Raw genomic sequence first — 18999 nt, 5'->3', positions numbered from 1 at the left:
AATTCGATTTTCTGAAGCAATAACCTGTGTCTTTTACTGTAGTGAGCATGGCCATCATTCTTCTGGCCGTGATCACCTTCCTGCTGCAGTTAAGCCTGGTTCTAACTGTGATGTACAGATGTTGGAGGAAGGACAAAAAAATCTGCAGGATGATGGGCCGGCCTTTCAGCAAAGCATGTGTCACAGGTATAGTCCACACTAAGGACAGTTCCATCTCAGCTGACTCCAGGTCTACAACCTACACTGACCTACAAAACTGTTTATAAATATTAGTCGCAGAATGTTTTATATTTTTAGCCTGCTCAAGTACAGCAATATATAGGATGGCTGATTGACTACAATGCCAGTGAACTTGTGTAGCACACACAGCTAACTGTGACCTTACTAACTTGCAGAAGATACTCAGTGTCTGGCTGGCCAACAGAGGGACTGCTCCAGATCTACCTCATATGTAATTCCCTGTTACCGTGAGGAGCCTGCAGCTTTCCCTCCCTGGGACTTGGTGCAGTTCGTCTGAAAAGGACACAGATCAAGACACTTGTCATTTGGGCTGAAATACCTATCTGTTGCTTTTCTGCTGAAAGTTAACGACTGCCTGTGTTAACAGGTTAGCTAACCCTAACCCTAACAGATTTAGGCAAGTAACAACTACAAAAGTGGGAGAAAGAATCTTGGAGGTGAGAGACACCTTCAAGGACTTGTAATCATTGATGGAAACCACATTAAGTAAAATGATATTTTTAGACAATAAATAATTTTATCTAAATTGTCCCGATAATTGCTCTGCAAAAAATGATTGAACTAAAGGGCACAATATGAAAGGCTGACAGATACTGTAACTTTGGGATTCATTAAAAGTACTTAATCTAGGGTTGGAAACACACACACACACACGCACACACACACACATTTTCGGAATCGCTTGTCCCATACGGGGTCGCGGGGAACCAGAGCCTACCCGGTAACACAGGGCGGAAGGCTGGAGGGGGAGGGGACACACCCAGGACGGGATGCCAGTCCGCTGCAAGGCACCCCAAGCGGGACTCGAACCCCAGACCCACTGGAGAGCAGGACCAGGTCCAAGGGTTGGAAACATTTTATTAAAAAAAACTGAGAAAAAGAATAAGTCTGGGGTTTCTACAGATGCCAGCTCAACCTTGCGCATGAACAATATGTGGAGGAGGTCATTATTGTGGATTAATTTGACCTTTTCAACTAGTACCAAAAGTACACCCAACTCCCTGACAGCAGGAGAAATGCCTGCGTTGTGTCTGGTGGGACTGCAGGGGAGGAGTCTCTGAGCTGTGCTGTGATTGGCCAGCGGGAGCCAATCCCCTGCTAGTGATGTAGCTTAAAGAGACAGACCATTCCTTCCTTTGTCACCCAATGCTTGTCTAGCTCCTGGCATGGCAGGGACAGCATTATGCCATTATGCTGACTGGGGTATAGTAAATGTCAGGCTTGTGAGGTACACAGTGGAGAGGAGGCCTGCGGTGGGTTGAGCTGGGTGAATGGCGGGTGGGGGTGAGGACTGCGACAGTGTGCTGCAGAAATCTCACTTACACTGAAGTGCACTCAGATATACTTGATATCGTAACATGACCAGGCTGCAGATGAATCCACAGCAGAAGGTTAAGGTTGACAGCTCATGATAAAAACCGGAAGAGGACCCTTTTCTCCCAAATCTCTGCTCTGTCTCTCACACACTGTGAAATTACACTGGATGTTGTCCAGTCTATGCTGCAGTTGTCCGGTCTTCAAGAGAAATCGAGATCACTTACCAGTGATGACTTTGTAACCATAGTAACCACAGCTTGATTCTAGAGTCAGGCACATCTCGGTGCTCATGTCATCTCTTGAGAAGTGTTTGGCAGAACAATCACAAGTGTCTCAGAAATACTCATCGCCCTGTACACTTTATGTAGAAGTGGGAGACAGGCAGAGAGTTAACAGCTTTCTCAGCTCTGTGGGAGAGCAAACAAGAAGCCTGCAAACTGCCTCTCTAAGAACCACCATCTGAAGGTGTCTTAGGGATGTACAGCAACTAAGATTCTAATCTCATTTTACAGTATTTCATGATTCAATACACTCCAAACACTATATTAATATTACATACATGTTAGGTATTGTAATAGCAACAATGAAGCAGGTGGACCAGCAATACTATTGCCCAGTATTAGCAAAAATTTTAGTGAAGATTCTTTCTTCAACCTTTCTTGTTCCACTAGAGGGAGCTATAAACACTGTCAAAAATAAATCAAATTATTCACCAAACATTAAAAGCGGACTGGCGTCCCGTCCTGGGTGTGTCCCCTTCCCCCTCCGGCCTTACGCCCTGTGTTGCCGGGTAGGCTCCGGTTCCCCGTGACCCCGTAAGGGACGAGCGGTTCTGAAAATGTGTGTGTGTGTGTGTGTGTGTGTGCTTAGATTGAACAAATAGAAATAAGGGCCAGTTTAGAAAGCTGCATTGTTGCTGGTTTTTGTTCCAAGGAAGCGTGGTGAATGGAGATGTGTGGAGAGCAAAGTTGCAGATGCATCACCTGAACAGGCTGATGATCCAGTACACAGTAAAAACAGAGGTGCAACTAATCATCTGTTCCTGTACTGACTACTTTGTACCCTACAGGTTCTGTAAGAAAATGCATTAATACCAAATACATTCAAGTCTTTGCTTCTCATCACCAAATAGTGGTTTGGGTCACAAGTGCAGAGATGCAGAAGCAGCTCTGCGATGTCTGACTGCAGTATTTAATGCATTATTAAACCGGCATAAGATTATTATTACATAATGATGATGTAATAATAGAAATAATAAATCAATCTGTTTTTGTCTATGTATCACAAAAAGACTGAATGTAGGGTTTGGCGCTCACTGCAGTGCACCCCTTACAGCTCACCCCTCAGGGATGAACACACATCTTATCTCAGAAGACAGTCCTACTCACTGCTGGAAGAACATGTGCCAGATCAATACCCTTTACAAATTCTTCTGTAATCACCCAGAGAACCCAGCTAGGGGCACACGTGTCTGCTGTTCATCAGAGACTGACTGTGTTTGTGAGGCTTACGGGCTTAACTCAAAACAGAGAAATGTGTATTTATCATTTATGCTTCTGCATCCCTGTCAGACACAGCAGGTTCCACAAATGCAATACCTATAACTACTTTTCCCATGCATTGTTACAATCCTCCAGAGCCTTCCAAGAAGCAAAGGACATGAAACAGGTTAAACCCTGGACAGGACCATCTTACATTACATTTATTTATTTAGCAGATGCTTTTCTCCAAAGTGACATCCAACAAACTCTGTGTAGTGTTATCATCCCACACACCTTATTCACCAAGGTGACTTACACTGCTAGATGCACTATTTATGATGGGTCACTCATCTATACATCAGTGGAACACACTCTTTATGTCACTCACACACTATGGACAAACCTAAACAACATGTCTCTGTAGAGTGGGAGGAAACAAGAGCACCAGGAGGAAATCCAGACATACAACATGCAAATTCCAGACAGACTGAGCAGGGATCAAACCCATGTCCTCTCGCACCACCCAGGCACCGTCAGACAGCAGCGTGACTCGCTGTGCCACCATGCTGTCCATTATGTAGCTTAAGACAAATGCTATGGTACACAGAAATATGTTGTTCATACCATGCTCATCTCTACATTTACCTTCATGCCTTAAAAGGTTTTTTTTACACCATTCTACTAGTTAATCGCAGTTTTATTTGCATAAGAGAAGTGTGTCCTTGTAGTCCGACTAACATACTGACTGACCATCTGCACATCTTTAACATGCACACAGCTAAATGACAAGTCACTAAACACACTGCTGACATTGATATGATCTATCAGAGGAAGTTGAGTCATGCACCTACAGTATCAAGCAGAACTAACCTGATTTGGCATCATGATGACCAGGCTCTTGACAAGACAAGAGATGACCAGGTACAGTAGCTTTCAAAGAGTTTTGGACAGAGGTCCACTTTGCCAAAGTAAAAGATGCAATGGACCACTCATAGAGCATAAATTCCGCATCAAAATTATGACGTATGTTTAACTAAACAAATGTGGTAAGTGAGGGTTTAATGTGAGCAATCAGTAATGTTCCATAGTGCAATATCACTATGCTCAGATATGACAACTGTCAGCTTGTGAACCACTTGCTTCACATTTGCAGACCACAAATGATGTGTGGACTACTCTTTGAGAACCACTGTCTTGAATTCTTCAGCTCCAGCTGCTGATCTCTTCGGTCATCTCCATCCCTGACCATATGATCCACTTGAACATGCCAAGGCACAGTGAGTGAAAGGATGTGGGTTCAATCCCTGCTCAGTCTGTGTGGCATCTGCATGTTCTCCCTGTGTCTGTGTGGGTTTCCTCCCACAGTCCAAAGACATGCTGTTCAGGTTCTCCCATAGTGTGTGAGTGACAGAGAGAGAGTGTGCTCCACTGATGTATAGATGAGTGACCCTTTGTAAGTAGTGTATCTAGCAGTGTAAGTCACCTTGGTGAATAAGGTGTGTGGACTGATAACACTACGTAGAGTTCATTGGAAGTTGCTTTGAACAAAAGTGTCTGCTAAATAAATAAATGTAAAGGTTCATCTGTCATCAGAAAGAAAAAATTCCTTTTGAAGGCAGCTGACCTTCATCACCTTTGCTGAACGACGACTCAGCAGATCTGGAGAGGCTAATGGCAACTCTCATTACTCAGAGTGGATAATTGTTTTTAAATGAGAAGCTGATCCAGTATTGTTTACATTTGAGCTGAGACAAAGCAGTCCTCTGGAGGCTTTCCCTTCATGCTGAACAAACTCTATTAAGTGTGTGAGCATATAATTGTTTCTTCATCTACTGCCTCCACCAAACAAAGACTCAAGGGGGGGGGGGGGGGGGGGGGGGGGGGGGGGGGGGGCTGAGATTTAGAACAAACCAAACTTCAATGAAGCAGAGCTCCATGCCAGGGGTGTAGTGTGAAAGTGATTACAAGCTGAATACTGAAATTGTTATGGGGACTAAAAATACACAATTTCTAAATCTCAAGATGATGATGACGACTTCGGGCTTCTTTTCTCTGTACAGCAAGTTGGACGCAAGCTGCGGGTGGAAGAAAATTTTAAGCGATCAAAGAGGCAAATGTTCAATTGTAAATATTGATGACAGTCATTAATGCAAGTGATCGTATGTTGTAATATAGATTTCCGTTCGTTTCGTCATGGACCCAATCAGATATTATCAGTGGGGGACAAGCTACAAACCTGTTCGCTCACTGGTGAACCTTACATTACATAGAAAATTACAAACAGCATAGCTCCACTGCTTAATGAAAATACACACACACACACACACACACACACACACACACACACACACACATTTTCAGAACCGCTTGTCCCATACGGGGTCACGGGGGAACCAGAGCCTACCCGGCAACACAGGGCGGAAGGCCAGAGGGGGAGGGGACACACCCAGGACAGGACGCCAGTCCGTCGCAAGGCACCCCAAGCGGGACTCGAACCCCAGACTCACTGGAGAGTAGGACTGTGGTCCAACCCACTGCGCCACCGCGCCCCCTATGAAAATACAATATAGTGTTATTATAAAGGTAGTGATTATTTACAGCACCTTGTATACACTTGCCCAAAATAACCTTTAGAATAATGTTTTCTGAACATCCTTTGAAATGTGCTTAATTGCTTAAATATATGGATGTATCAGAATTGCAGTGCTAATTACAGTATGTTATTTATGGAGTAAAGAATTTCACTTCCTCCTATTACCCCTTGTCCTCTTGCTCTTACGTCTTACTGTTCTGCTTCCGCCTCTCTTTCCTCTTCTCTTCAGCTTCCCTCATCCTCTTCTTCCACACATCCCACACTACCCCATCCCCCTATCATTTTTTTTCGTGTTGCCTCTTGTCTCCTGGTACATCCTTTTTAGCTGACCAGCCTTATCTTCCCTTGTCAGCAGTTACTTCATCCCCCAACCCCTCTCCCCCTGAGTCCTGCCCTCATCTAATGATATTGCATATAGATGAATTAAGACCATTAATTAAGAACATTTCCAAAAGTTTTTTACATAAACACAAATACCTCTGAGGCCTCCCACTGCTGCTGCTTCTGTCTTGTGTGTGTGTTGGTTAGAGAGCAAGAGACAGAGAAAGAGATGATGTGCATACATAAATTTCCATGGCCTGTACCATCACAAGGTCAACCGACAAGCTTGTGTACAACAGCAAGAGTGCACAACAACAAAAATAATGCAGAAAAATGCTGAAAACTGAGGTATTACTAGGTATTTTATTTTTATTGTTAGACTAAATTAGCCAAATCAAGGAGAGCATGGTGGTGCAGTGAGCAGTGCTGCCACCACACAGCTTCTGGGTGGTGCAAAAGGATGTGGGTTCGATCCTTGCCCAGTCTGTGTGGAGTTTCCATGTTCTCCTTGTGTCTGTGTAGTTTTCCTCTGGGTGCTCTGGTTTCCACCTGCAGTCCAAAAACATGTAGTTCAGGTGGATTGTTGACACTATATTGCCCTTAGTGTGTGAATGGGTGAGTGGATAGACTGGTGTCCCATCCAGGGTGTACCCTAGTCCACCTTGCGCTCAATGCTTCCAAAACAGGCTCCAGATCACAACAGACAAGCTGAAGACACTCAATTATTGAAATTAGATTGATCAGAAAAATCAAAAGATTCTATCTGCAACTGGAGATCAAGCAAGAAATTGAGGGAAGTTCAGGAGTATGACAGAGGTCCAGAAAGATCCACTTAGCTTACATTGAAGCAGGAAATTTCCTGCAGCCTCATCCATTGCACACTCACGATGACCTCTCACCGTGTGTGTAGTGGCTTCTACCCCTACATGAGCTCCATCTACCATCACGTAGGAATAAAAAGCCATAGAACACAGCGGCAGACATGCAGGGATATGGGTTGTGTCTATCCAATCCGTTACCTGGAAGAAGTTGGGGAAAAGCAAGGGAACCCTGTGACAGGATAAGAGCGTCAGAAAGAGAGAGAGCGAGAGCGAGAGAGAGAGAGAGAGAGAGAGAGAGAGCACATGGCTCACCTGCACACTGAGCACAGCACTAAACACAATCCAGTGTGTACAGCAGGATTCCTTTTACTCTGTGGGGGAAAAGCAAAATGTGGAGTTCAGTCTGAAATATTCAGTTAGTAAATGCTCCATTAATCTTTAAAGCCTCTTTTGTGCATCATTAACATGTTGTGCATTAGGATTTTTTTTTATTTGCAGAGATCAATTATAATTATCTGACTTGGGTGTATAAACATGAGACAAAGGATGGAGTATTTTCAGCACGGTCCTATCAATGAAGGCTCCGAGCGTTTGTACGCATGGACTGTGCCCCCCCCACCCGCACATACAGAAGGACTTCTGGCCATACTTCTGCACCTGTAAAATGTCAATGACAAAAAAGCAACAAGCCTTTAACTCCGAGACTTTAATAAATTTAGGCAAATATTCTTTTAGGACAAGAGCTATACTTAAAGAGTACAAATACTACATGTGAATCCTTCTTTCCCAAACTTTTTCCAGTAAAGTAAAAGCTGTTCTATATTACTTTACAGGGAATATTGCCCTTTTCGCAACCTGTTTTGCGGATACTTATTAGAGAAGCTTCCCTCAGTCAAAAACTATGAAGTCAGCAGCACATATCTATTTGCTGAGTTCAGCACCACCTCTTGGAAGTGGAAGGCCACCAGGAACAGCAAACACTCTTCAGGCCTGGTGTGACACAAGCAGAGATTCATTTTTGTTGTACAGTTTTCTAAGCATGATGCCACCTCACAAACTCATTGACCTCCAACTGAGCTGCTGCTGGCCTGGGGGGTTCAGAATGTAATTAAACAGAGAATGTGATGAGCAAGTGATCTGGAAAGCCCAGAGAGTATCAGAGTGGAATTATCAGTTCATTTGCCGAGGCGACTCATTAGATTCATACTTAATTGCTTGAGTGATATTTTTAGACACTGGTTCCTCAATACGGGGTGCGGTGGTGCAGTGGGTTTGGCCTGTGCCTGCTCTCTGGTGGGTCTGGGGTTTGAGTCCTGCTTGGGGTGCCTTGTGACAGACTGGCATCCTGTCCTGGGTGTGTCTTCTCTCCTTCCAGCCTTATGCCCTGTGTTGCCGGGTTAGGCTCTGGCTCACCACAGCCCTGCTTGGGACAAGCGGTTTCAGACAATGTGTGATATGTATGTGTGTGATTCCTCAATGAGCCAAACTGGCTTTGTAACCCCTCGCTTGGACCTGAGACCTCAGGGCTGGTGAATAACGGGAAGGATGACACTTTACCTATCATGACCAAAAGAAAGTTGTAATAGGATGACCTGTAGATGACAAAGGAGCTCTGCTCATCTGGAAGAACTGCCCTCCGTATGGGGGATGGATACCACTGGACTTTGCTGCACACCACCAGCCATTTCCTTGACCATGTGAACATAAATGAGCCATATTACTGATCCAGACATGGTGTGCACACACACATAAACACAAGAAACCACCGGACTTCCACAGGGTAATGGAAGACCAGACATTCTATGCCGCACCCTTCATCTCTATTACCCACCAGAAGATGTTACATATCCGTATGGGATAGAAAGAATCAATGTGTTTCTTGGGGCAGCAAGCAAATTAAAGCTGACATATTGACAGCTTGTCCTTAGCACCATTTGTTGGTAGCAGCTTCTGTAAAACACGTCTGTCCGATGGCCAAGTATATGGGTGTGAGCGTGTGCATGCAGCGCACACCCATTTGAAATGAGTACTTATAGGTCATTTACCCAGTGAAGCATCTCTGATCTTTTCATCAATGTCATCAGTCTTCCAAACCCTCCCCCGTCCATCTCAGCCACAGTGACAAACGGGTGCTGTTAGGAGGCAGGTTCATAAAGTTAAAAGTTAATGAACGTAATTTGGTCCCCATGTATCACCACGTTCTTCATCACCCTGTCATCCTGGGTCTCATTCCGTTTTCAGGAGAATGTATGTTGCGGGACATTCTTTACTTTATATGAGAGAACAGTTGGGAAAACACACACACACACACACACACATTTTCAGAACCGCTCGTCCCTTACGGGGTCACGGGGAACCGGAGCCTACCCGGCAACACAGGGCGTAAGGCCGGAGGGGGAAGGGGACACACCCAGGACAGGACGCCAGTCTGCCGCAAGGCACCCCAAGCGGGACTTGAACCCCAGACCCACCGAAGAGCAGGACTGCGGTCCAACCCACTGCGCCACCGCACCCCCACAGTTGGGAAAACAGTAAATTAAAAAAAGGATGCATGACATTGGTGATATTTTCTAGGCAGCTCTCCATCTGATGATAAGTTGCGGAGAGATGTACAGCTGAATATTGTTTACCAACCACCAGCAAAAACATTTATTTATTTAGCAGATGCTTTTCTCCAAAAGCAACTTCTAATAAACTCTATGTAGTATCAGCCCACACACCTTATTCATCAAGGTGACTTACACTGCTAGATACACTACTTACAATGGGTCAATCATCCATACATCAGTGAAACACACTCTCTCTGTCACTCACACACTATGGGTAAACCTGAACAGCATGTCTTTAGACTATGGGAGGAAAGCAGAGCACCCGGAGGAAACCCACACAGGCATGGGGAGAACATACAAACTCCACACAGACTGAGGAGGCACTGAACCCTATGTCCCCTCACACCACCGAGGCACTGTGAGACAGCAGCACTACTTGCTGTGCTATCGTGCCGCCCCATGTAACCTCTCGATAACGTTACATGACATACATTGCAAAGTGTCATTGCTCTTTCCATCTGGGCTCTTTAGAGTGGTAACAGTGGACTCCTCAGTACACGACTACAATCCTTGCGTTCAAGGACCTTCATGCACTTTGAGCACAAACAAGGAAATAAAATAAATCAACATCACTGATAAGTTTCGAACAGCACAAAATTATCAGTTCCAAACCTTTCTATGTGAAGCTCTGTACCATTTTTATAAAATTGACTTGACTTTGGATGCAAAACATTTTTTATTAACATTATTGCTCCTTTGAGAAAAATAACTCAGCTTTTAAAGACCAAGAGGTTTCAGAGAAGCTGTATTTTCAAGATTTTTTCTGAACTGCACTTCTATATCCATTTCTTTTCAAATGTAGAACTTTTCCAAACCCGAGGTAGGAAAGCAAACCTTTGTTGGAGAGTTACTGAGGTTTCATGCCTTTCATAATATACACTTGTATGCAAAAGTTTTGAAGCTATTAGTTAAACTGTGTCTTTGCTGAATCTCTGTGTGAAAAGAGGTTAACATGGTTCCTGCAAGCAACAGATTTGAACACATATTTATGCAAATATTCCTGAATTTACCAGATTTAATAAAATACTGAATGTGGCAAGTGTAAAAATTTGGGCACCATGTCAGCACTTAGCAACACCTCTTTCCACAGAAATCAGAGTTTGGAAGTGTTCCTTGCAGAACTATCAAACACTGATCATGTGTTGTTCATTATTGTTATTTTATTCTGATGTTTTTTACGTGTTTTTCTCAAAATGCATCGTTTGCGGTCCACTTTGTTCCGGAAAATTTCTGGTTTATTCAGTATTGTTTTACATACTTCATGCGCTGGCCACTGACTTTTGAGGTTGATGGAAAGGTTTCCTTCTGACAACTGCTCCATTTTAGTGTCATCAGAGATGTACCACATACCTGTGGACCTGGTGTCAGTGAAACCTTTCCCAGCGATGTGTGAGTTCTGCTTATCACCTGTAACAGTTTTCTAGCATTTCAATCAAATTTTTCTGGGTTCTATAGCTCTTCCTTCAGCTCCCACAGCTCTCCTTAAGTACCATTTCTTAATGATATTTCTGACAGTTTAATCTCCATGCTAGAAGCATTTTGCTTTCTTTTTATAGCCTTCCCTGCTCTGTAAGAGGCAGTTATTTTTGTTTTCAAGCCCTCTGTCAGCCATGTAGTGGACGCCTTGCCTGTTGAGAGTAGACAACCTCCCAGGATTTTAAAAGGGTAAGAATTTCTTCAGCACAGGAACTGATTTCACTTGGCTTGAGCAGTGGTGCACAAACTTTTGCATACAAATTAAGTAGTATGGATCAGATCCAGTTAGGGACAAGGATTTGTTACCCCTTTATAAGGCTTTCTTTGTTACGAATATGAGGGGAATATGGATTCATGTGGAATTAATGCAGTGGATAGTGAGGACAGCTGAGAAGATCGGGGTCTCTCTTTCCTCCATCATGGACAGTTACACCACACGTTGCATCTGCGAAGCGACCAGCATTGTGGATGACCCCACACACCCCTCACACAATCTCCTCACCCTCCTGCCATCTGACAAAAGGTATTGAAGCATTTGGGTCCTCAGGGCCAGACTGTGTAACAGTTTCTTCCTCCAAGCCGCCAGACTCCTCAATACTGGGACTGAGACTGGAGCTATTGTCCTGTTTTAGTAATTATTGTCTTGTTTTAGTAATTGTTGCAATGTCTAGCAATGTTTGCACAAGTCTTGCCCACGTGCACTTTATGTAGTCTCTGTTGCTAACTGTGTTGTTTTATAACCTGTAGGAACATTGTTTTGTTTCACTGTATACTGTTGTATATGGTTAAAATTACAATAAGGCCTCTCTTGACTCTTAAAAAGAATTGTACGTAGACTTGCTTCATTAAAGTTGTCGGTCATAAGTGAACTGCAGGTGAAAGAAATTCATTCTACTGCTGTGCAGTTTCACTCCAAACCTTCTTCAGCAAAATTCACAGTCGGGTTAAAAAAAGCTGTCACAGTACAGACCACTGCTGCCTTTAGTGGAACAGTTCACCATCTCAGAGGTGGATGCCAGGCCTGAAGATAAAATGTAATGTAGAACAGTCTCTATGGTATAATGAAAGGCACCACTGTTTCGGTCATGTTGGAGATCAAGGTGTCATTAGGAGCACAATGGAAAAAGCTCAAAAGCTTTTAGCACATGCATTACCTCGTGCTTTACTCACATTCCTATTTTCCTTCGTGACAGCTACGTAGAGGTCAAAAACCTGAGGAGTGTTTGTAGAGGCTCTTGAATCCAAAGCAGGTGTTCTCCACTTGAGGGATTAACAAACACGAGTCTGGATCAAGCTGAGAACACATTTTTTCACAAAAATCTGAAAAGAAAGTAAGATAAAGGTGAAGGAGGGAGATAGAGGTAACAGCAGGTTCAGCAGCACATATCTATCAATTAGAAAATCTCAGCATTTTCCTCTTTCTTTTTCATACTGCTGCTATGTCCCAATGTTCTTACTTTGTCATTTAGATTTACATGTATTCATTTTGCAGATGCTTTTCTCCAAAGTGATGTACATCTCATAGAAAATACAATGTGTGCTTTACATTAGTGGAAAGACATGCTTAGATGCAGATGCATGATTCTAATGTACAGTTTGTTTCTTTCTACCATATGAACCAATGTGTATCACACGAGTAGCTGCATAAAGGTTTATACGAATATCGATTATTCCTAATCACCTTCCTAACAATTTTTATATATATATAGTAGCTGCATGAAGGTTTAACCGTTGTCTGACAGGTATGGTCTCAAAGTTATAGAGCATGAACTTAAGAGATCATGGGTGAAGGGAGTCTGGAAGAGATGAGTTTTAAGACCCTTTTTAAATGTGGGCAGAGATTCAGCAGTTCTGAGTGAGACAGGGAGGTTGTTCCACCACATTGGAGCTAGAATCTGTGCGTCAGATACTGAAGCACAGATGTTTGGTTTTGCTGCAGCAACATGGTGGTGATACAGGAGAAGGTTCTGCACAGTCCTTGCATCCTTTTCTAAGGCATCTTCTGCAATTTTCAGTACATGTTATATGGAAGTGGTGAGGAAGAGATGAGAAGAAGTGCATTTCCATGGAATGAGGAGAATGTGACAGTTGACACATTTTCCACCAGTTATCAAGCTACTGAAATGTAAATGGATAGTTTACACACACACACACATACACATACACACATACACACACACACACACACACACACACACACACACACTGAAACTGCTTGTCCCGAACGAGGTCGCTGCAAGCTGGAGCCGAACCTGGCAACACAGGGCACAAGGCTGGACGGAGGGGGGGTGCACCCAGGACAGCACGCCAGTCCTTCCCAGGGCACCCCAAGCAGGACTCGAACCACAGACCCACCAGAGAGCAGGCATAGGCCAAACCTGCTGGACCACCACGCCCCCCATGGATAGTTTAACTATCTCCATAATATTTATATGGATGCTTAAATTGCTCAAGGGGAAATATCCAGCTGTACAAATGAGTAAACTAGTTGGTTACTCTGAAGGAAGCAGCTGCTAAACAACTGAAAAGATGGATGAATACATAAAGAATAAAAGGTACTTGTACATTTCCATAACCATTATAATTGAGGCCAGTGGATAACAGTGCTGTTGTACTTTGGAGCATCTCTGTTCAAATCCCCCTTTCCCTCAGTGTTGTTGAGCAAGATACTCAGCCTAAATTGCTCTAGTAAGAATACCCTTCTGCAGAAAGTGGGTAAATCACTCTAAGTTCCTCACTGTTGCAGAAACATAACATTACACGTTGTCTTGGGCAGAGTCATCAGAAAACTAGAGGTTAACAATAACGACAGTGGCAACACCCCTGTAAATGATGAAACTCACAAACCAAAACACACATTGCATGATACTATTCTAATAGCAGTCCTTCTTGTGGGGCATATAATTTTCTAAAGTTTTGTGTCATTCTTGAGAATATTAGTCCATATAGCAGTTCTGCCTTGTACGGTAAAAAAATAAGGCTACGAATTAAGAATTCACACACAGCTGCATCTTTGTGATATTATTAGTATCACCCCTGGACACACTCACCCAACATAAGAAAAACGTCTTAGTCACAAATACTGCTGTATATCATATGAAATGGCACCTTGAGGCAAAGAAGAAGCTAATAGATATTCAGTTTCCTGTAAAAATGTATAAGAACATTTGCTTTATGGTTTTTTTTATTTATCCACTCTAGCTCCCCTGTGCCCTAAAACCTCCTGTTCTGCAGTGATTTTCTGTACCCCATTACATAGTCAGAACCTGCTAACTGCCTGGTGTTCAGGGGCAAAAGTATTGCAAAAGATGAACAGTCATGACCAGGAACAAATGTACCTGCAACATCACAACTGACTTCTGAAGTGGAAAGGCAGTGGTGTGGATCCGGGGCTGAGAGGGCCAGTAATGGCATTTGATTTTCGATTTGTCATTTCAGATAAGCATTTGGTTCAAGAAAATTAGTGTGAAGGCTGATATTAATTTAGGGATAAGCTCTGAAAGCTTAGCTCATACTATTCATCCTGAAATTGCAACCACTTTGACAAACATCCCTTTGGAGTACTTAATTCACTACATTTTGTTAATTGGTTTTGCTTTTTGCTGTCCATTACCTGCGTTTCGAGATGCCTTTATGTTCCTCTGTCCTTCCTCATCCTAGACCCCTGTGTCAGTCACCATCTGCCAGAGTTTGCTGCCTATTCTAAACCTACAGGTCAGGGACTGTTCAGAGAAACAAGTTTTCAAGCCCTGTAAAGGTCAGTAAAGCTCTCTAGAGAGGGATCTACAGTAGATCAGGAGTATAAATCTCATTAGAGGGAAGGAGCCCCTCTCTTTCCATATGCTCTTTATTCAACAACCTTCACCAGCTGGGTGGGGCATGATTTTCCATCCCACCCTGTCTGGTGGTCTTCCTCATCTACATGCATCCATCTGTGTTTATGTGTCCGAGTGCTGGCACGTTTGTTTCTGGAATGTGTGTCTTTACACTTAAAAACTAAACTTATAAGCCACTTTAATTCACATTTTAAGTGAAGCCCCTTCATTAAAGAGCTTTACAGGATATGTACAATGGATGATGCCAATAGGGAGAACAGCTTGACAGTTTGTGTTGCAATGCACAGAGCTCGCTATGATGTTCACAGTGGAGTCTCACCATCTCACAAGGCACTCCTTGAAGTTTGCAGCCCACAGGCTCAGCGTGATCTTAACAAGGCGGTGTGGTACTTTGTTAGCACGCCCCAGAGCTCACTATGATGTTAGGAAGAACTCCAGTAGTCAAATTTCATTCTCTAGGTTGACTGGTGGGGAAGGCAAGGTACCTTGGAAGGTGCAGTAAATGGGGAGTGGGAAGAGTTGAGTACCTGTCTCTAGAGCCATGGAAGAAGGCAAGGGCTCCGCATTTGTGCCATAAACAGGCAGTCCAGGAAAGTACAGCAGAGGTGTTGGTGGTGAGCTGAGCCTGATCTGTAATGGGGAGATGATCACAAAAAAGACCATATCAAAACAGACTGATCAAGGCATTAAAACGCATAAATCCTTAGTTCTGCTTGAGACACAAGGCTCACTGAGAGCCACAAATCTCCTCCCAGCCAAGCATTTCATTTGCACTGGCATTGCTTTCAAAGTGCTAATGAGGTCCGTCATTGTGACCAACACAAAGGTACAGAGGAAACAGGGGTCCGCAGGTGTCCATAGCAACTCGGGGGGCACATATTTTAAAAATAATCAGTCCTCAACACCTGATTTTACTTTTTTCTCACCACGTCTGTTGACAATGCGATCAGAATAAGCAGATTTAAGAAAAAAGAAAACAAAACCTTCATACATTCCAAATGAAAGCCCCCAAAATGCTAGTGCTCCATTAGAAATTAAAGAAAATATTTCATGTACTCATCCCTCGCAGATTGTTTGAAAAGCAGCATCAATAAGCAGAAAAGAGAGAAAGGCTTGTGGCACACAACTGCAGGAAGCAGTTGGAGGAAAAAAGCTGCTTGGAAGAAAAAAATGGCTCTCCGTTGTTTACCATCATGTAGGAAATCACTTTGAATGTGTCAGAAAAACCTCAAGTGAGGCCTTTGATGAGAGAACAAAGCGTCTGTGGCTGTAGGGGGAGGAACATTGTTGAGCACTGAGAGAACATCAATTTAAAAGTCTGGAGTCTCAGTGCAGCCACGCGTCTTAAAGCCCCAAGTCTCAGTGTGGCTCTGAGCCACACATTTCAGAGTCATAGCCCAGACACACACAGCTGGGAAGTGGGATGCACCATCCGCCTGGCAAAACACACTGATCCACAGACCTCACTGTTACCTGGCAGGATGCTTCATCTTTCTGCTCTGATGGATGGATCTGCGGGGCAGACAAGCCATGCTTGTCGGACATGGTCAATAACTCTGACAGTTGCCTCTTCCGCCTTGGTGCTGAAGGAGCAGACTGAAGCTGAACAATAAAAGCATATGAATGTCCTGGAAGAGACCCCCAAGATTCTGCACCAGTTGACTCTGCATGTCTGCTCTCCAGAGCTACAGTGGCCTCCAGAATTGGCATCAGTGATGAAGATGGACAAAACAAGCTACTGTAAAATAAACAGCAGAGAAGCAGCTACATTACCAAATAAAAGTGTTAAAATCTGAAGCTTTTGTTCGACTACAGTTCTTTGAAGAGATTGTGTGGGGATTATTGAATCCTTTGTTTCTAGAATTTACTACAGCCTCCTCTGCTACAAATAGTAGAAAGTCTTTTTTTTAAATCATTTTTAGTTAGGTTGGAGAACATATTGGGTGGGATCTTGGACTATTTCTCTATGCAGAATTGTTGCAGAACTGTAGGTCTATGCTGATGTCCCGCCCTCTTCAGTGCAGAGAATTTGTTCTAAAAGCAGCGTATTTATTTTGTACAGCTTTTTTGTTTCATCTTTCCCATCAGTGTCAATAGTTTTGGAGGCCACCATTTGCCACCAATCTTCAGGCTTGCTGTATGGTGTCCTTCTAGGCTCACTGTATAAATGAAGACTATGCAAATCCTTACTGGAGCTGCCAGTTCCAGCTATGGTTTCGACATATATTGTTGGGAGAGCAAAGGTAAAAACCTTCTTGCTCCAGGTTCCAGTCAAACCAACCACCTGCCACCAAGCACAATAGCTTGTCTTTCTGAAGGAGTAAGGGAAGCTCCAACCATGATAGCATCCTCCTCAGCATCTTGGGAAAACTGTCCTTTATTGCTACTATTTGCTGCAGACTGCTGTGGACAAGAGCAGCAGATGCTGCATATGACCCTGACTATGGTGGCACCCCAGCTGTGTGAAGACCTGGAGGAACTCATTAAGTTTAAAAATGACAGCAATGATAGTTACTCTGGAAACAAGCTTCTGCTGTTCTAATTAAATACATAAATAGCGCGAGGGAAATAGCCACTTCTGAAAAATAAAATAATTAGTGTTAATGCATGAAAAGAGGGGTCTTCAATAGTGTGATATCAACTCTAAGGATAGTCAGGCAGAGTCTCTGCACAAAAATAATCCTCTTAAGAAGATACCATTGGGTCCTGGTTAACCACCAGAAGAACAGTGCCAGAGGTCTTTAAACCAGACTGATGACTTGGGCCACAAAAGCAACCCCTTTCAGGTGCTGGGATACTTCAGCAGGTAGCTCGCTCTGCCACGCAGCACTGCATCATCTGTAGTGTGTGAGAAAGCCAGTGTTTGGGAGAAGACCTATCAAGAGGAGGCATATGGGCGCACAGCACTGGATCTACAGGGCACCTACAGGTATAAGCGATACTTCTTCTCTGCAGACAGGACAGTGCGATGAAGAATAGAAACACAACTGGCATCAACAAAATGAAAATCAAACTAATCCTAACAACAGCTCAAAGGGATATGGAAGGCAGAGTGTAGAGAAAGTCAATACTGTATATAAATTAGGTCTCATATCAGGTCACTCCTCAGGTATCATAACTTAGTTTTCTTAAACTACAAAGAAAGCAATACATTTCTTGCAATAACTGAAGCTCCGTTCTTACTCGGTTACATTTGCCAATAATCATCCCACAAATGATCCAGAACCAAATAATCCCAGCTCCCCCGCTTAAATCTCACAGATTGCGCATGAGATGGCACAGAGCTGCGTGTGATGAACTTAATATGTATAATACATATATATAATAATAGAGGAATGTCACCAGAAATTAAGATTATCCTTCCTGAACACTGCCATGTTGTGGAAGGACAGAGGGAACAGCAGAAAAACTGAAAGCACCACATAAGGAGAGGTAAGTGACGCAGCGACAACAAGGACATACTCAGTCCGACAATAAGGCACGAGTGTGATAGATTGGCACCCCATAGAGCACTAGGTGCACCGTACACCTCAGTGAGAAGTACCAGTCAAAAGTTTGAGCATGCATGCTAGAAACCAACTTTTTTGAAGAGGCATTCGGTTAACAGGCTTCAGCAGGTAAGGGTCCCACAAGTCTTCCCAACTCTTCTGCACCGGTTCCCAGAGATATAGGACACTTGTGGATTGATTCTCTTGGATTCTTCTGTCCAGTTCATCCCATACAAATACTCCAGGTTCCTCAGGAGTTCTCAAATTTTTAACTGATACAGTACCTTGTTTAAAACATCTCAAATGGAAAGCAATTCCTACTAGTGCAAAACAAAGAGCACTCTCAAACCAGTTCAGCTGACAATCCGTACAGTGCCTGACCGCATCTGTCTATGTGGATCTGTTTTCAGATGCTTCCTTGTTCCAGTCTGAGGATCTGAATGAAGCCATGCTTGGCTTAATGGTTAAGCTAGAGATGTTGCTCACATGGAAACGGAAGCCAAATTGCATATAGATTCACGTCTGGTCTGCCTCTGAAGCCACTCCCCTTATCATAGTGCTAGCATTAGCATGGCGGCTCAGTGCTAGCACACAGAATGGATTTAGAGAGGACTTAAGAAGAAACTTAATTAACTTTGGGCTTTGTGATGGTCCCCCTCACTAATCTGTCAAAGCTGTGTAAAACTTGGTTAAGCTATGACGATGGACAATGGCTGCAGGGAACACAACTGGTTCACAATTGCTGTGAAACCTGACTCACTGTGTAACAGGTAGAGCAGCAATCTCATCCCCAAGCCCCTGTCTGGGAAGTGGTTAA

General features: G+C 43.5%; 1 long non-coding RNA gene across 1 annotated transcript; it reads right to left on the bottom strand.

Annotated features, from left to right (window-relative positions):
* Window positions 1–6485: 6485 nt before the first annotated feature.
* Window positions 6486–12165, bottom strand: LOC108931510 (uncharacterized). The gene is made up of 3 exons (XR_001965910.1): window positions 12029–12165; window positions 7086–7144; window positions 6486–6501 (listed from the first exon to the last, which is right to left on the bottom strand). It is a non-coding gene; the product is annotated as an uncharacterized LOC108931510 (long non-coding RNA).
* Between the last annotated feature and the right edge of the window lie 6834 nt (window positions 12166–18999).

This window comes from Scleropages formosus, chromosome 2 (assembly GCF_900964775.1).
Source record: "Scleropages formosus chromosome 2, fSclFor1.1, whole genome shotgun sequence".
NCBI lineage: Eukaryota > Metazoa > Chordata > Actinopteri > Osteoglossiformes > Osteoglossidae > Scleropages > Scleropages formosus.
The sequence above is the reverse complement of the archived record's forward strand: the minus strand, read 5'-3'. Positions and strand labels throughout refer to the sequence as shown.